Source organism: Canis aureus, chromosome 4, assembly GCF_053574225.1.
Source record: "Canis aureus isolate CA01 chromosome 4, VMU_Caureus_v.1.0, whole genome shotgun sequence".
In the NCBI taxonomy this organism is placed as follows: domain Eukaryota; kingdom Metazoa; phylum Chordata; class Mammalia; order Carnivora; family Canidae; genus Canis; species Canis aureus.
Genome location: NC_135614.1, coordinates 39,560,098 through 39,566,488, shown reverse-complemented (window position 1 = coordinate 39,566,488; position 6,391 = coordinate 39,560,098). Strand labels below are relative to the sequence as shown.

General features: G+C 43.2%; 1 long non-coding RNA gene across 1 annotated transcript; it reads left to right on the top strand.

Annotated features, from left to right (window-relative positions):
* Positions 1 to 759: 759 nt before the first annotated feature.
* Positions 760 to 6,009, top strand: LOC144311854 (uncharacterized). The gene is made up of 3 exons (XR_013377352.1): positions 760 to 917; positions 1,476 to 1,638; positions 5,875 to 6,009. It is a non-coding gene; the product is annotated as an uncharacterized LOC144311854 (long non-coding RNA).
* The last annotated feature ends 382 nt before the right edge of the window (positions 6,010 to 6,391 follow it).

Here is a 6,391-nt window from a genome sequence, read left to right as displayed (position 1 = left end):
TAGTGGGAAACCAGCCATAGCAATCTTACCCTGCAAGAAACCTTAGTAGGAGTAGTTCAGGGAGAAGGGAAATAATGCAGGCCAGAAATTCAGGATGAGACAATGAAAGGAAGAGAATTAGAAAAGAAAGAAACACAGCAAATAAAAGAATGCAATCTTTTATAAATAATAAAATAAAATCATAGTTCCCCCTTATCAGTAAGAGATATGTTCCCTGGGATGCCTGGGTGGCTCAACAGTCGAGCCACAGCTCAGGGTGTGATCCCAGAGTCCTGGGATTGAGTCCCACATTGGGCTCCCTGCATGGAGCCTGCTTCTCCCTCTGCTTATGTCTCTGCCTCTCTCTGTGTGTCTCTCATGAATAAATAAATAAAAACCTTAAAAAAAGAGAGAGAGATGTTCCCAGACACCCCAGTGGATGGTATCAAACCATACATACACTATATTTTTTTCCTAAGCATACAGACCTATGATAAAGTTTCTACTAGACATTAGGTATACTAAGAGGTTAACAATAATAACTAATAAAAAGTAGAACAATTATAACGAGATCCTGTGATCAAAATTATGTGAATATAGTTTTTCTCTCTTTCTCAAAATAGGCAATTGTACTGTACTCATCCTACTTCTTGTGATAATGTGAGATGATAAAATGCCCACGTGATGCAATGAAGTGAGGTGGATGATGTGGGCATTATGACGTAGTGTTAGGCTACTATTGACCTTCTGATGATAAGTCAGAAGGAGGATCATCCATTCATCTGCTTTCCAACTGCAGCCAACTGCGGTTAACTAAAATTATGGAAAATGAATCTGTGAATAAGGGGGAGTCTACTGTATTCCCCTATTCTTGATTGATCTGAAAGATATCTTGAAAATAATAACAGTAAAGTGTATTGGGTGATCATAGCATATGGGTAAGTGGAATGAGTGACAGCAGCGTCATAAGAGATGGGAGAAAGGAATTGGGAGTAGTGTGTTATGAGCTACCTGCATTACAGATGGCTTTCCCCGTTGGGTATGCTAATCCATCCTCTTGCCAGCAACACATATGGAAGTTAGATTTGTTGGCAATCATCTGAATTGTAGGCATTCTATGTTACCCAAGTAAATAAGGGCTTAACTCCCAAATGAATAGCTACTGCTCAGAAAAGATATCCTGAAGCTGTATCGTCAGTGTGTCATCAACAGAAAATTCCTCATATGTGCATCTTAACCTCTGATACATGGGAAGGACCACATTCCAATGACATAGGTCACATTCTAAGAGTTATTATTACTATTATTATCATTTTAAGTATATTCAGATTCTCAAAGAGCACCTTCTTGGTAATGCTCCCCAAGTACATTGCCAATATCTCCAAGTGCATTCATCATTTTTTCCCCTGAAAACTCTGAAATATTGCCGCACAAAGCAGCAGCTGTCATATCAGGATGTTTCAGTGATGTGATAATTTGTATTTAAAATTCCCCAGGATCTAGTGAAAAAGTCACACAAATCTAAAGTCAGATGAAGAAAAACGAAGCTCGGAATTTCAGAACCCCCAAAATCATGACTTTCGAAGTTCCAGTAGGACACCTGCCAAGGGTTCATGCTGAAGTCCATGGGTGGTCCACAGATCTTATGGTTTCTGACTGGTAAGGAAAACTCAGGGCACATATGACTATGAATTAGTTAACTCAGTGCTGGAGCATGAGTCAAAGTATCCAAAATACTTGAATATTTCAGGTACTCATCAGAATTCTGACCATATCAGGTGGCGAATGTTTATGTAACTAATGTTGACTGACCACCTACTATGTACTTGGAACCGTGCTGGATACTAAAAGTAAATGACAACCCATTAATGTAGCTGACATTGATCAAGCATTTGCTATGTGTCAGACCCTTTCTTAAATGCCTTTCTTGCGTCCCTACGATCTCTCTATGAGGTTGACATGTCTTCATTTTATGGATGCTAAATCTGAACTTAAAGCCAGTTAAGTAATTGTAGAGAATCACACAGCTAATGTGTGCTGGAACTGGGGCATGAGCCAGAGGCTGTTGGAGTTCTGGAGAACTCCAAAACTATGAGGCTGTATATTGTCCTGCAAGATGAGTAAAATGTGGATCCTACCATCATAGAAATTGCGGTCTAGTTAGAGAGGCAGGTACATAAACATATGAAAGATTATAATCCACAGATGGGTGACCACAGATGGGTGGGGGGACTAAGTACGGGGATGAAGGTTGCCAAAAGATGGGGCATTTCACCTGGATCTTGAAAGATGAATAGGAATTCGAGGATAGAGGAGAGAAGGAAGGCCTTTCTGGGCAAGGGGAAATGCAGTGTGAAGACACAAGAGTGTCAAGGGGTGTATGCAGTGAGCGAAAGTACGTGATTCCATGTGACAAGAAACTAGACAGTGTAAGGAAGAAATAAGTAATAAGACATGCTCCCGGAAAGTCAGCAGGACTAGCTCAAAGAGGGCTTTGAGTGTCAAGCTAGGGACACCTGGGTGGCTCAGTCAGCTGGGCGTCTGCCTTTGGCTCAGGTCATGATCTCGGGGTCCTAGAATCGAGCCCCGCGTCTGGTGCCCTGCTCAGTGGGGAGTATGCTTCTCCCTCTCTCTCTGCAGTTCCCCCTGCTGTGCTTGCTCTTGTGCTCTCTCTCTGTCAAATAAATAAATAAAATCTTAAAAAAAAAAGCATGTCAAGCTAAAGAGCTCCAACTTTTTACAGTCAGCCTCCAGAGTCCTTCTTAAGCTTTGAAACAATGAACATGGTTCATGTTGCAGTTTAGCAAACAGTGGCTTTAATTTCCATGCAGTTTTCTCAGGATTCCTGCCCTGCTCCCTGCAGAGACCTGAAAGAATGACTTATAAAATTCCTTCTGTAGGTACAGCCCCAGTGGAACTTTTTAAGCCTTATAAGAAGTATAGGAGGGCACCAAGAAGCCTTCTCCACCCATTCCTGCAAACCTGTGGCTCTTTGGCCCCTGGTGGCTGCCCACAGCAAAGCAGGATCACGAATGCATGGCTCCTCTGACATGGGTCCTGAATCCCAGTCACTGGGACAGAAGCAGAGCAAATGGAAAGGAGTCAGCTTGGACCTCACCCTGAAGTTACAGGACTAATTTTAGGGACAGCAAACTTGGGACAAGCCCTTTGATCGACCTCACGTGTATTGTCCCATGAGTATGCCGCCGCATGAGATCATTTCAGGCTTGAAAGATAATTCTTCTGGGGAAAGGAAAATTTTTAGATTTCTCATAAACAGTTCACTTTTATAAGGAGAACTGAAGAGCTAAAATTAAACTGCCTCAATTATTTGGCTTCTAAACTGACTTCTGAAACTTACAGAGGACTTTGTGCAAATTACCAGCATCCATGGAAAAGAGTCTTTGCAAATCTCCAAGGGTAGCAATATCCTGGGAAGATCATACCTGCCTCTAGCCCCGGGGCTGAGCAGCTATGCCCAGGTGTATAGGCCCTGGGGCAAAGTGTCTAAAGGAAATGAATCAGAAATTGATTTCTGAACAAGAGACCTCTCTGAGGATGCCTGGGTGGCTCAGTGGTTGAGCATCTGCCTTCAGCTCAGGTAGTGATCCTGGGTCCTGGGATCGAGTCCCACATCAGGCTCCTTGCTCAGCAGGGAGTCTACTTCTCCCTCTGCCTATGTCTCCATCTCTTTCTGTGTGTCTCTCATGAATGAATAAATAAAATCTTTAAAAAAGAGAGAGAAAGAGAGAGACCATCTCTGTGCTCCTCCAGCAACAACTGTCATTTCCTTCCCAGCCAAGATTCAGCTTTGCCTTTTGAGGGGGGTGGGGTGCTGGCCTTATTTTTTCCTCACTGCTCCTCATTTCCTTGTGGCTCAGGCATCATAATCAGAGAAACTATTAAAAGGGAGTCCAACTTGCACTAGGAGATATTTCAAGAGTTCACCACAGTCCTGTTGGTAATATCCCCAAGTTGGAAACAGTGTAGAAGGCCATCAGCAGGAGAGAATACATAACCATACCACACGTCATGCAGGTTTATATGAAGGGTGTCAAGGTATATGGATAAATATCAGAAAATACAATCTTGAATCACAGTAAAGGAAGTTTGCAATGACTCCTAGAGTTTGCTACCATTTATTTAAGACTGTATAATTTCTGGGTTCCTACCAATGGAGTAAGAGTATAAAAACATGCTCATTTCAGTTTGAAAGTTTTCTCTGGGAAGGAAAATAAATGAGACCAGAAGAGGCACTTAGGGACTTCAGTGCTGTGATGTTTGCTTTGAAACAAAGGATTAAGAGATTTGAAAGGAATGGAGCTATGTTCAGCTGGCCAAACTTGAGTCCCATGGGCATAAGTGTTCATTATATTAGTCTAGACTTCTATTAATGTTCCAAATATTTCATAAAAAGTATATTTCTAAAGAAGATTTATCTATTTGAGAGAGAGAGAGAACATGCACATGTGCATGAATAGGAGGAGGGGCAGAAGGAGAATCCTTAAGCAGACTCCCTACTGAGCGCAGAGCCTGATGCAGGGCTCTATCCCAGGACCCCGAGGTCATGAGATCCCAGGACCCCGAGGTCATGAGCTGAGCTAATATCAAGAGTCAGCTGCTTAACTGACTCAGCCACCCAGGCACCCCCATAAAAAGTATATTTTTAAAGAGGTGATCAGGTCTCTTTTTTCCTGCTAACCGTCAGAGGTTAGGCCATGTGTATGAATTAGGTCAAATGCTTATTGGCCTGACTCAACAGGCAGTCTGGAGGAACCAAGCATCTGACAGCTGGATCATGGGGTAAGCAACAAGCTTTGCAAAAGAAAGGGGGCAAGCAGTGGATTTGAGGTAGGCAGACCAACAGTATATGCCACACATAGGAAAAGAGCGGGCTGGGGAAAGGCTGAGACCCCAAAGCAGATCCTGGTGAGGTCAGTATAAGAAAGGATCACATCCAGTGGATCCTAAGGATAAAACTGGGCTAATAGTTCTGTGTGCTAGAGAAAAAAAACAAAACAAAACAAAAAACCACCAGTCTTGGGCTTTGCAATTTCACAGACCACTGTCTTGAGAAAATGGTAAATGCTGGCAACCACTATGTTGGGGGAGAGGGCCTCGAGGGTGCCAAGTGAAAAATTAACAGGAAAAAAACCTACTATCTGTTCTATTCTTGCTTAATTTCTAAAAAAGAAAGTATTTTTACATCAACAAATTAGGAAGAACGCAGTAAAAAGAGAAAGGCATGTTAGTCCCATTGAACAAATAGAGGCTTATGGAAGAGTCATGCACAGACCCTCTTTTCTTTCTTTTTTTTTTTTTTAAAGATTTATTTATTTATTTATTCATGACAGACAGAGAGAGAGAGAGGCAGAGACACAGGCAGAGGGAGAAGCAGGCTCCAGGCAGACAGCCTGATGTGGGACTCGATCCTTGGTCTCCAGGATCACACCCCGGGCTGAAGGTGGTGCTAAACCCCTGGGCCACCGGGGCTGTCCAGACCCTCTTTTTCTTTGTGCCACATATGATTGTGAAAGTTTTGCCTCCTGCTGCAGTTGTCCATTGACCAACTGTGGGGAAGTATCATGAGTGGTCTGATAACATGACAGTAAAGCTTTGGGGTGGACAAAGAGGCAAGATGGGAGGCTGGAAAGGCAAACTGGGTCAAAGCTGTGAAGAGCGTTGAATGCCAAGCCAAGGAATTCAGAGGCCCAACTCAAAAGTGTTATTTTCTATGATGTTTTCCCAATACCTCTCCCCATCCTTCTCAAACATCCCCTGCCAACTTCTAGGACCAACAGCTCCCTATGCTGGGTCCCTCCTGACACTACTCAGACTTCAGTTGAGCAGTGGTATACTGTTTGTTGATTTATCTGGCTCCCTCTTTAACCTTAGGGATCCTGGACAGCCAGAACAGTGTCCTGCTCATTTTGTATCAGCAGCACCAGCCCCACAGATGGATGAATGGGTTACCCAACATGAAAATATAAAGAAGTTAAGGGAATGGAGTAGGCAACCTCTAAAGTAGAGCTTGAAGTTTAAAAAGACAGCTTGAAGTTTAAAAGTCAAATAAACATTCTGAAGGAGTTTAAAAGCACCCAAGTTTGACTTCTGACTGTTTCTTCCTTGCGATGTGATTTTGAGTAAATTATTCAACATGTTTGCCTCAGTTTCCTTGTCTGTAAAATGGGTGGTGGTCAGAGCCAGAGGGGGGTGGGAATTGTCAGACAGCCAAGCTTCATTCTGAGTGGTCCCTGAGGGTCTCAGTTTTCAGGATGTGGGCTTGAGATCACTCTGGAGCCACAGTGCTCTGGAGGATGGCAGAAGTTCACGCTACTGGAAGGAGTTCAAGAGACACCAAAGAGAAGGCTAGGTCAGGGCCAAGGTCCTTCCTGCTCAGGGTCTTGCTTCT